Here is a 13,609-nt window from a genome sequence, read left to right on the forward strand (position 1 = left end):
ATTCACAAGTGTTCTTATTATCAGTTCTTTCTATGGGGGTGCATAGTAAGCTTCCTCATTAATTCCTTGGGATTGTCTTGGATCATTGCATGGCTGAGAGTGGTTAAGTCATTCACAATTGCTCATTGAACAATACTGCTGTTACTATGAACTATGTCCTCCCAGCTCTGCTCACTTTACTAAACATCAATGTTCATTAGTCTTTCCATGTTTTTCAGAGATCATCCTGTTTGTCATTTCCTGTAGCACAAGACCATTCCACTACAATCATATAACTCAGCCTTTTCCATCATTCCTCAATTGATGGACATTCCCTTGATTCTCAATTCTTAGCTTCCACCAAGTGTTGCTTTAAATATTTTTTTCTACAATTTTTCCCCCTTTTCTCTTTTTCATGATTACTATTGTTAACAGTTTCCCTTCCATCCTATTTCATTCCCCATGATATTTATTCTATTATCCATCTTCTTTCATCCTATCATCCTTCAAAAGGGATTTGCTTCTGTCTGTCCCCTCCCCACTCTGCCCTTCCTTCTTTTGCCCCTCTCTCTTTATGCCCTTCCCCTCCTATTTTCCTGCAGGGTTAGAGAGATTACTCTAACCAATTGAGTGTGTACATTATTCCCTCCTTGAGCCAATTCTAATGAGATTGCCCAGATTAAATAGATTACTCCACCCCGTTGGGTGTGTGTGTTAGTCCTTCCTTGAAGCAGCTCTGGTGAGTTTAAGGTTTTTGAGCCTTTTATGATGAGTGTAAAATTCATTTACTGCCCTGCTCCTCTCCCATCTCTTCCCCCCACTCCATAAGCCTTTTCCTGTTTCTTTCATGTAGAATTTCACCTCTGCCCTTTCCACTCTCCCCATGAATTCCCTTCACCCCTCAATTTAACCCTAAAGATGTCATCACCTAGCTAAATGACACAGTGGACAAAGCATCACCCCTGGACCCAGGGGGATCCCAGCCAAAGTCCGGCCTCAGACACAAGACAGTAGCCCTCTGGATGACTCCAGGTATGTCCCCCAGCTCCAATTTTTTATGGTTCTTGTATTTGAAAATCAAATTTTCCATTCAGTTCAGGTGTTTTCATCACAAATATCTGAAAGTCTTCTTTTTCATTAAAGTCCCATTTTTTTCTGCTGAAAGATAATGATGAGTTTTGCTGGGTAGGTGATTCTTGGTTGTAATCCCATTTCCTTTGCCCTTTGGAATATCATCCCATGCCCTCTGGTCCTTTAAGGTAGAAGCTGCTAGATCTTGTGCTATCCTGACTGGAGCTCCACAGTACCTGAATTCTTTCTTTTTGGCAGTTTGCAATATTTTCTCCTTGAGCTGAGAGCTCTGGAATTTGGTTATAATATTCCTAGGAGTTTTCCTTTTGGGATCTCTTTCAGGAGGTGATCAGTGGATTATTTCAATTTCTATTTTAGCTTCTTCTTCTAGAATTTCAGGGCAATTTTCCCTGAGAATATCTTGGAAGATGTTGTCTAAGCTCTTTCCTTGATCATGGTTTTCAGGTAGACCAATAATTTTCAAATTATCTCTCCTGGACCTATTTTCCAATCTGGCAGTTTTTCCCAGAAGATATTTCACATTGCCATCTATGTTTTTATTCATTTGAATTTGCTTTATTGTGTCTTGGTTTCTCATAAAGTCACTGGCTTCCATTTGTTCAATCCTCTTTCTCAGGCAATTTTTTTCATCAGAGAGCTTTTGTACCTCCTTTTCTATTTGGCCAATTTGACTTTTCAAGCTGTTGACTTTTTTCTTATGTCTTTCCTGCATCACCCTCATTTCTCTTTCCATTTTTTCCTCTACCTCTCTAACTTTATCTTCAAAGTCCTTTTTGTGCACCTCTATGCCCTGAGACCAATTCATATTTTTCTTGGAAGCTTTAGATATAGGGGCCCTGATGTTGACATCTTCCTCTGAGGGTGCACCTCGGTCTTCCTTGTTACTGAAGAAACTTTCTATGGTCTTTACCTTTCTTTGTCTGCTCATCTTACCTTTCTTTTACTTGACTTTTAGCTCCTTAATGTGGGGCACTGTTTCCAGGCTGCAGTATCCCAAGCTTAAGAAGTGCCAGGTGGTATGACTTAAGGATAATCAGGTTCTTCACTCACCTCCCCTGTTCCCTGGCCCATTGATGACTCCAGACAAACTTGATAATCAAACATCTTTGTGTTTTGTTTTTGTTATCTCTGACAAGCCTGTGCCCCTCCCATACCTGGCACCCGGGGTGAAAAATCCAAGTTCTGCCTTGGCACCAGCATAGACCCATGTAGTCTCCCCCCTGCCCAGGGCTCAGCCCACTTACCAGACTGTGAATTTAGTTCCAGACAACACTGGTGCTTCAGCTGATTCAGAGGCTCTGGGGGTCTCCTTCTCTGGTGGGGCCTTCCTGAGACTGGATCTGTGTCAGAGTGACTGTGGGGTTGGACTCAACTCCTGTATCAGCACAGCAGTTCCCTCCTTCTGAACTTACAAGTCATTCTTGGTTAGAAGATGATTTCAGCACATTCTTCTGTGAGTTTTGCTGCTCCAGGAATTTTCCTATGGTGTTATTTGATTGTTTTTTGGAGTGATCATGTCATGAGTTCAATCTTGTTTATTTTTTTTAATTTAATATTTTATTTTAACTATATTTTCCAAGAGAATTTTATGACTGTCTCTTGTAACCACTTTCTCACTCAAGACCCTATGTACCAATGTATATGTTGAAGAATCTTATCAACTTCTTCATAGAGTCTCTACATCATCATATGCCAAAGACATGGCTTCAGTTAATGACAGACTGTTTTTATTGGGTTATTGCTGACATTTCATGTCAAAATACTTTCACATAACTTGATGATATTTTATTTCCTCTAAACATATAATAAGATATACCTTTTCCTGTAGGTTCTTTCCTCTTTTTGATACCATGCCATTCTTCTATATGTCCTCTTGGTGATCAGTTCACCTTTCTTAAGTGATTTTTAACTGAATCTTTGATTTGACATCCTTTTAAAACTCATGTCTAACATGTTTCCATGCTTGAACCTTTTTTTTTCTTTTCGCCTGATAATCTATAAGTTATCCATCATATCCTGTGTATTTGAATATCATCTTAATACATAGGACTAAAAAAGTAGCCACAATCTCTCTTGGATTCCTACATAACATTGTCAAGTGTTTGCTGGACCTTTCCAAATGTATAACCATATAACATTTAAAATTAAACAACTTCCCTGGGGGCAGCTAGGTGGCACAGTGGATAGAGCACTGGCCCTGGAGTCAGGAGTACCTGAGTTCAAATCCAGCCTCAGACACTTAACACTTACTAGCTGTGTGACCCTGGGCAAGTCACTTAACCCCAATTGCCTCACTAAAAAAAAATAAAAAATAAAATTAAACAACTTCTCAAAAGAGTTAATTTATATCCCCAAATCAATGTCTCCTGTAAATTTCTCTATTTCTGTTGTGGATACCATTATTCTTATAGTCACTCATACTTCCAAACTCAGTGTCATTTCTGATTGTTCCCTGTCCTTCAACAACAAATCTATTCAGTTGACAACTCTTATTTCAACTTGCAGCAGCTTTTCAATAAGTTTTCCTGTCTCAAGTGTCTCCCTTAAATAATCCCTACTCATTACAAGATATTAGTGGGTATACTGATGTCTTCAATAGGGAAAGGGATAGCTTACCAATGTTGAATTAGCTATGAATAAACTCATCACACTGAACATTGAATGTCCTTACTTTCTTTTTTTATCATAAAAGTATTTTATTATTTCTAGTTACATATATAAAGAGCTTTCAACATTTTTTTGTATAAGATTTCTAATCTCAAATTTTTCTCCTCTCCTCCCCTCCTTCCCCCCTCCCCAAGACAGTAAGCAATCTGATATGGTTTTATATGTACAATCACATTAAACATATTTCTGCATTAGTCATTTTGTGCAAGAATCAGAGCAAAAGGGATATACCTCAAAAAAAAAAAGAAAAAAGTAGAAATAGGATGCTTCAATCTGCATCTAGATTAGACAGTTCTTTTTTTCTGGATTTGGATAGCATTTTCCATCATGAGTCCATTGGAACTATCTTGGACCATTGTATTGCTGAGAAGGGTCAAGTCAGTTAATTCATGCACAATGTTGTTGATACTGTGTACAGTGTTCTCCTGGTTCTGATCATCTCACTTAGCATCACTTCATGTAAGTCATTCGAGTCTTCTGTGAAATCCACCTCTTCATTGTTTCTTACAGCAAAAAAGTATTCCATTACATTCATATACCAAACAAATTAATGGGTATCCCCTCAATTTCCAAATCCTTGCCACCACAAAAAGAGCTGGAATAGATATTTTTGTACATGTGGGTCCTTTTCCCTTTTTATGATCTCTTTTGGATAAAGACCTAATATTGGTATTGCTGGGTCAAAGGGTAGGCACAGCATTATAGTCCTTTGGGCATAGTTCCAAATTGCTCTACAGAATGGTGGGATCAGTTCACAGCTCCACCAACAAAGCATTAGTGTTCCAATTTTTCCACAGCTTCTCCAACATTTATTATTTTCCTTTTTTGTCATATTAGCAAATCTGATAGGTGTCAGGTAGTACCTCAGAGTATTTTTAATTTGCATTTCTCTAATCAATAATGCTTTAGAGCATTTTTTCGTATGGCAGTAGACAGCTTTGATTTTTTCATCAGAAAAATGCCTGTTCATATCCTTTGATCATTTCTCAATTAGGTAATGACTTGGATTCTTATAAATTTGATTTAGTTCCTGATATATTTTAGAAATGAGTCCTTTATTAGAAGTACTGGATATAAAAATTGTTTCCTAGCTTTCTACTTCCCTTCTAACTTTGGTTGTACTGCTTCTGTTTGCACAAAAACCTTTTTAATTGATTGTATTTAAAATCATCAATTTGCATTTCATAATATTCTCTATCTCTTGTTGAGTCATAAACTGTTCTCCTTTCCATAAATCTGAGAGGTAAACTTCCTCTCCTAATTTACCTATGGTATCACCTTTTATGCCTATATTATGTACCCATTTTGGCCTTATTTTAGTATAAGGTATAAGATGTTGGTCTATGCCTAGTTTTCAGTGTGTCCAGAAGTTTTTGTCAAATACTGAGGTTTATCAAACAATACATGACTAAAGTCACTTACTGCTGTCTCTTCTGTGCCTAACCTATTTCATTGATCCAAAAATCTATTTCTTAGCCAGGAGCAAAATGTTTTGATTACTGCCACTTTATAGTAAAGCTTCATATTTGGTACAGCTAGCCAACTTTCCTGTGCATTTTTTTTTTCATTAGTCCCCTTGATATTCTTCACCTTTTGTTCTTTCCGATGAATTTTGTTATTATTTTTTCTAGGTCTATAAAATAAATTTTAGGTAGTCTGCTTGGTATGGAACTGAATAAATAAATTAATTAAGGTAGAATTGTCATTTTTATTATGTTTGCTCAGCCTTTCCATGAGCAATTGATATTTTCCATTTATTTAGATCTTATTGGATTTGTGTGACAAGTGTTTTGCAATTGTGTTCATAGAGTTCCTGGGTTTGTCTTGTCAAGTAGACTCCCAAGTATTTTATATTGTCTACAATTACTTTAAATGGAATTTCTCTTTCTATCTCTTGCTGCTGGACTTTGTTGGTCATTTATAGAAATGCTGATGATTTGTGTGGATTTATTTTATATCCTGTAACTTTGCTAAAGTTGTTAATTGTTTCAAGTAATTTTTTAGTTGAGTCTCTAGGATTCTTTAAGTATACCATCATATCATCTGCAAATAGTTATAGTTTTGTTTCCACCTTGCCTATTCTATTTCCTTTAATTCCTTTTTCTTCTTTAATTGTTAAAGCTAAAATTTCTAATACAGTATTAAATAATAGAGGTTATAATGGGCATTCCTGTTTCAACACTGATCTTATTGGAATGCCTCTAACTGATCACCATTACATATACTGTTTGCTGATGGTTTTAGGTAGATACTGCTTATTATTTAAAGGAAAGCTTCACCTATTCCTATGCTCTCTAGTATTTTTATCAGGAATGAGGGCTGTATTTTGTCAAAAGCTTTTTCTGCATCTATGATTTTTGTTAGTTTTCTTATTTATGTGGTTGATTATGGTGATCGTTTTCGGAATGTTGAACCAGCCATGCATAGTGTATTATACTAGTGATCATTTTCTGTAATCTCCTTGCTAATATCTTATTTAATTTTTTGGATCAATATTCATTAGGGAAATTGGTCTATTATTTTCTTTCTCTGTTTTGTCTCTGCCTGGTTTTGGTATCAACATCATATTTGTGTCATAAAAGAAATTTGGTAGAACTCCTTCACCAATTTTACCAAGTAATTTGTATAATATTGGAATTAATTTTTTCTTTAAATGTTTGGTAGAATTCACATGTAAATTCATCTGGCCTTGGAGATTTTTTCTTAGGGACTTCATTAATAGTTTGTTCAATTTCTTTTTCTAATCTGGACAATTTGTATTTTTGTAAATATTTATCTATTCCATTTAGATTGTCAAATTTATTGGCTTATATTCAAACAAAATAGTTCCTAATTATTGCTTTAATTTCCACTTAATTGGTGGTGAAATAACCTCTTTCATTTTTAAAACTGTTAATTTGTTTTCTTTCTTTTTTAAATCAAATTAACCAACAGTTTTCCTATTTTTTTCATAAAACCAGATCTTAGTTTTATTGATCATTTTTTTTGTTTTTCTTGCTTTTAATTTTATTAATTTCTCCTTTGATTTTCAGGATTTCTAATTCAGTATTTAATTGTGGATTTTTAATTTGTTCTTTTTCTAGCTTTTATAGTTGCATGCTCAATTTATTGTTCTCCTCTTTCTCTTTTTTATTCATGTAAGCATTTAGAGATTTAAATTTTCCCCTAAGCACTGCTTTGGCTGTATCCCATAGGTTTTGGTAGGTTTTCTCAGTATTCTCATTCTCTTGGATGAAGTTATTGTTTCTATGATTTGTTGTTTGACCCACTCATTCTTTAGAATGAGATTATTTAGTAACCAATGAATTTTTAGTCTACTTTTCCATGACTCTTTATTACATGTAATTTTTATTGAATCATGATCTGTGAAGGATGCCTTTACTATTTCTGCCTTTCTATATTTGACTATGAAGATTTTGTGCCCTAGTACATATTCTAATTTTGAATATCTTCCATATGCTGATGAGAAAAAGTATATTACTTTCTCTCCCCATGTAATGTTGTCCAAACATCTATCATATCTAACTTTTCTAACATTCTATTCACCTCTTTTACTTCTTTCTTACTTATTTTGTTGTTAGATTTATCTAATTCTGAGAGGGGAAGGTTCAGATCCCCCACCAGTATATTTTTGTTGTCCATTTCCTCTTGTAATTCATTTAACTTCTCCTCTAAAAATTTGGATGCTATACCACTTGGTTTATACATGTTTAGTATCAATATTACTTCATTATCTATCATACCTTTTAGCAAGATGTATTTTCCTTCCTTATCTCTTTTAATTAGATATATTTTTGCCTTTGCTTTGTCTGAGATAACGATTCTTAACCCTGCTTTTTTGATGTAAGTTGAAGCATACTATATTCTTCTTCAACCTTTTACCTTTATTCTGTGTGTATCCCTCTGCTTCAAATGTGTTTCTTGTGAACATCACATTGTAGGATTCTGTTTTTTAAACCACTGTTATTCACTTCTGTTTTATGGCAGAGTTCGTTCCTTTCACAATCACAGTTATCAGCCCCTCTCCCTTTTTTTTACACTTTTCTCCCATACTTCTGCCTTCCCTTCCATCAGTGTCCCCCCTTTTCCCCTTACCCTTTTACTTCCTTAAACAATAAGCTAAATTTTACTATCCAAGTAGCATATATGTAATTCCCTCTCTGAACCAAATTTGATGAGAATAAGGTTCAAACAATGCTCTCCCCTCCCTTCTTTCCCTCTGTTGTAATAGGTTTCTTGGGCCTCTTCATATTATATAATTAACCCCATTCCCCCACCCCTTTCCTTTTCTCCCCATATACTCCTTTATTTCACCCCTTAATTTTCTTCATATCATCACATCAAAGACAATTTCTATTTATATTCTCTAATATACTCCTTCCATCTGCCCAAATAGAGATACAGTTCTCAAGAGTTATGTGTTATCTTCCCATGTAGGGATGTAATCAGTTTAACCTTATTGAATAACTTTTCCCCCTTTTTACCTTTTTATACTTTTCTTGAGTCTTGTATGTTAAGATCAAGTTTTCTATTCATATCCGGTATTTTCATCAAAAAACCCTGAATGCCCCCTATTTCATTGAATGTCCATCTTTTCACCTGAGAGAGAATGATCAATTTTGATGGGTAGTTGATTCTTGGTTGTAATCTAAGCTCCTTTGCCTTCTAAATATTATATTACAAGCCTTGTGTTCCTTTAATGTTGAAGCCATGAGGTCCTGTGCAATCCTGACTGTGGATCCATGGTATTTAAATTGCTTCTTTCTGGCTGCTTGCAGTATTTTCTCCTTCACCTGATAATTCTTTAATTTGGCTACAATATTTCTTGTAGTTTTACTTTCAGGAGTTGATCAGTGTATTCTTACAATGAAAATTTTATCCTCTGATTCTACAATATCAGGGGAGTTCTGATAATTTCCTGGAATATGGTGTCTAGACACTTTTTCTAATCAGGATTTTCAGATCGTCCAATAATTCTCAAATTATTGCTTCCTATGTAGTACCTAGGATACAAGGCATATCTGCTTAGTTGTACCATCAAATTATAATCATACTTTCTATAGCCAACAAAGTCTATGCATTTTTCAAAAACTCGCTTCAAATACAGAGTATGTTTTTTTTATATTACTTTTTTTCATTAGTCTCTGAATAACTAAAAGTAACTGAAACTTCTCCCCTGAAATGCCACCTATTTTTCCCCTCAAAGTTTGATGATTCTTTCTTGAGTCCCCGAATGTAAGTTGACTCTGCTCCAACCCCCTCCACCATAGAACAGGTCCTAAATCTCAGGTGTGCAGTTGCCGATGACATTATCCACTGATTCAGCTAATCCTCTTAGCTTATGGGTTTCTACTTGAAGGCTAAACAGAGCTGATTATAGGTTTAACAGAGGCATCTGGTGGCTTAAATAACATCATGATGAATTATGGTAGAAAAGAAATCTCAGAAGAAACAAATGGTCCAGCATGGAATAATTCTATTTTTAAAGAAGAATGGGGTTTCTAAGAGGAATAGAATAAAACAAAATAAGAAATATAGAGAGAAATGGGAAGAATAGATTGAAGAAAAATCACCTAAATTTCTACCTTAGCAATTACTCAGGAGAATTACTCAATTTTTGTAATAACTAAACAGAACTACTCAAAAGAATGTTATAGGAAGTGGCAGATTATAGAATAATAGCTTTGCAGAGACACTCCCAAATATTCCTGGACCAAGAATTTAATAAGATGAAATACATAAAAAGAAACTGACAAGATGAATTTCAGCAGGTATACATGTAAATGCAACACTAAAGGCCTATTCTGGTTTGTCATCAGTGCTTAAAAATGACCTGGAAAAGGTCCCCATGGGTACATGAAAGGTCAAAAAGGGTACATTATTTGGACATAAAAGGTGACACCATAGGTAAATAAAGAGAGGAAGGAACAGTTTACCTCTCAGATTTATGGAAAGGAGAACAGTTTATGACAAAACAAGAGATAGAGAATATTATGAAATGTAAAATGGATGATTTAGATTACAATCAATTAAAAAGGGTTTGTACAAACAGAAGCAATGTGTGATGTATAAAATCTAATTGCTGTGACTAAAATCTAGTGTGTGGTTGCCTTAAATTAGAAACCACTAACACCAGTCTTTGGGGCATTAAGCATTTATTTATCTATCTATCTATTTATTTATTAATAAAGTATTTTATATTTTTTCCCATTACATGTAAAGATAGTTCTCAACTTTTGTTTATACAAGCTTTCCGATTTCAGATTTTTCTCCCTCCCTCCCTTCCCTCCCACCTCCCCTAGACAGCAGGTAATCTGATATATATATATATATATATATATATATATATATAACATTAAACATATTTCTGCATTAGTCATGTTATAAGAAAAAAATCAGAGCAATGATGAAAAACCTCAAAATAGAAAAGCAACAGCACCAAAAACAAAAGAAATAATATGGTTCACTCAGCATCTATACTCCACAGTTCTTTTTTTTTTCCTGGATTTGAAGATGCTCTTCTATTATGAGTTCCCTGGAACTCTTCTGTACCATTGCATTGGTGAGAAGAATACAGTCCATCACAGTAGATCAACACTCAATGTTGATGATACTGTGTACAATGTTCTTCTGGTTCTGCTCATCTCACTCATTATCAGCCTACACAAGACCCTCCAGGTTTCTCTGAACTCCTCCTGCTCATCCTTTCTTAGAGCACAATAGTATTCCATTGTATTCATATACCACAACTTGTCCAGCCATTCCCCAATTGACGTTCATCCCCTCAAGTTCCAATTCCTTGCCACCACAGAGCAGCTATAAATATTTTTGTACATGTGGGTCCCTTTCCTCTTTCCATGATTTCTTTGGGGAAAAGACCCAAAAGTGGTATTGCTGGGTCAAAGGGTATGCACAGCTTTATTGCCCTTTGGGCATAATTCCAAATTGCTCTCCAGAATGGTTGACTCAGTTCACAGCTCCACCAACAATGCATTAGTGTTCCAATTTTTCCACTGCTTCTCCTACATTTATTATTTTCCTTTTTTGTCATTTTAGCCAATCTGATAGGTGTCATGTGGTACCTCAGAGCTGTTTTAATTTGCATCTCTCTAATCATTAGAGATTTAGAGCATTTTTTCATATGGGAATAGATAGCTTTGGTTTCTTCATCAGAAAACTGCCTCCTTTGACCATTTCTCAATTGGAGAATGACTTGGATTATTATAAATTTTATTTAGTTCCCTATATATTTTAGAAATCAGGCCTTTATCAGAAGTACTGGCCATAAAAATTGTTTCCTAGCTTTCTGCCTCCCTTCTAATTTTGGATGCATTGCTTCTGTTTGTACAAACATTTTTTAATTTAATGTAATCAAAATCATTCATTTTGCATTTAAAATATTCTCTACCTCTTATTTGGTCATAAACTGTTTTCCTTTCCAAAGATCTGATAGGTAGACTATTCCTTTCTCTCCTAATTTACCTATGGTATCTAAATCATGTACCCATTTTGACCTTATTTTTGTATAAGGTGTAAGATGTTGGTCTATGCCTAATTTCTGTCATACTATCTTCCAGTTTTCCCTGCAGTTTTTGTCAAATACTGAGTTCCTATCCCAGAAGCTGGAGTCTTTGGGTTTATCAAACACTACATTACTCATGTCATTTACTACTGCATTTCCTGTGCCTAGCCTATTCCATTGATCCTCCACTCTATTTCTTAGCCAGTACCAGATTGTTTTGATGACTGCCACTTTATAGTAAAGCTCCAGGTTTGGTACTGCTAACCCACCTTCCTGTGAATTTTTTTTTTCATTATTTCCCTGGATATTCTTGATTTTTTGTTTTTCCAGATGAATTTTGTTATTATTTTTTCTAGCTGTATAAAATAATTTTTAGGTAGTCTGATTGGTATGGCACTGAATAAGTAAATTAATTTAGGCAGTATTGTCATTTTTACTATATTAGCTCTGCCTATCCATGAGCAATTGATATCTTTCCAATTATTTAGATCTGATTTGATATGTGTGAAGAGTGTTTGGTAGTTGTGCTCATAGAGTTCCTGGGTTTGTCTTGGCAAGTAGACTCCCAAGTACTTTATATTACCTACCGTTACTTTAAATGGAATTTCTCTTTCTTTCTCTTGCTGCTGGACTTTGTTGGTCATGTATAGAAATGCTGATGATTTATGTGGATTTATTTTATATCCTGCTACTTTGCTAAAGTTGTTAATTGTTTCAAGTAATTTTTGAGTTGATTCTCTAGGATTCTTTAAGTATACCATCATATCTTCTGCAAAGAGTGATAGTTTTGTTTCCTCCTTGCCTATTCTAATTCCTTTAATTCCTTTTTCTTCTCTGATTCCTAAAGGTAACATTTCTAGTACAATATTAAATAATAGGGGTGATAATGGACATCCCTGTTTCACCCCCGATCTTATTGGGAAGGCCTCTAATTTATCTCCATTGCATATAATACATGCTGATGGTTTTAGGTAGATAACGTTTATTATTTTAAGGAAAGCTCCATCTATTTCTAAACTCTCTAGTGTTTTTATTAGGAATGGGTGCTATATTTTGTCGAAAGCTTTCTCTGCATCTATTGAGATAATCATATGATTTTGGTTGGTTTTCTTATTGATGTGGTTGATTATGTTAATAGTTTTCCTAATGTTGAACCAGCCCTGCATTCCTGGTATAAATCCCACCTGGTCATAGTGTATTATCCTGGTGATCACTTGCTGTAATCTCCTTGCTAATATCTTATTTAAGATTTTAGCATCAATATTCATTAGGGAAATTGCTGTATAATTTTCTTTCTTTTTTGCTTTGCCTGGTTTTGGTATCACCACCATATTTGTGTCATAAAACGAATTTGGTAGAACTCTTTCACCTATTTTTTCCAAATAATTTGTATAATATTGGAATTAATTGTGCTTTAAATGTTTGGTAAAATTCACCTGTAAACCCATCTGGCCCCGGGGATTTTGTCTTAGGGAGTTCATTAATGGCTTGTTCATTTATTAAAGTATAATAGGGGTTAATAAAGTGAACATATGGAGTTCACCAGGAAAGGTCCTAGCTACCTGAACCTGCAGCTGCTCCTACCATGCCCTACAACAGAAAAGGAGGGATCCCCATTCTCTTGAGCAGAAGCTCTCTGTAGGACCGCAAGAGGAGGGTGGCCCCCACAAACACCTCCAAGCTAATTGGCTGGTAGATTTAAGGTTGCTATGAATAGGTGTAACTTCTAGACACTAGTCGCTTGCTTTCTCATCAGGGACACATTGCCCTAGTTCTCACAATGTCTTTCTCAGCAGGGGGGTCACACCCTGATTCTCACAAATTCATCCAAAATTAGAAGGGAGCAGAAAGCTGGGAAACAATTTTTATAGCCAGTATTTTTGACAAAGGCCTTATTTCTAAAATAAATCAGTCTAATATGACAAAAAAGGAAAAAAATAAATGTTGGAGAAGCTGTGGAGCCCAACAGACTATTTTGCAGAGTGCTCACAATAGAAAATTGCTCATGCGGAGGTCAGAAGAAGTGATACAATGACACTCTCAAGAATTTTCTGAAGAACTTTGGAATCAATTCTAAGATTTGGAAGACACTGGTACAGGATTTTCCATTATAGTGTGGTCACATTGGAGAAGTTTCTGTAGTTTATGAGCAAAGCAAAATTGCAATAGCTCAAAAGAGACATGATATGTACAAATATAGAGACATCTCCATTCCAAATAGTGTTATGGGCTATTTGTATCTTTCCTGTGGTAGAGCTTTCTGAGCTTTTATTAGTCTGATCAGCCATAGTTGGACATGCTGTACTTTGACCCTGACATAAAGATGCCATTTTGTTCCTTTTTGACCAC

This window comes from Dromiciops gliroides, chromosome 3 (genome assembly GCF_019393635.1).
Source record: "Dromiciops gliroides isolate mDroGli1 chromosome 3, mDroGli1.pri, whole genome shotgun sequence".
In the NCBI taxonomy this organism is placed as follows: domain Eukaryota; kingdom Metazoa; phylum Chordata; class Mammalia; order Microbiotheria; family Microbiotheriidae; genus Dromiciops; species Dromiciops gliroides.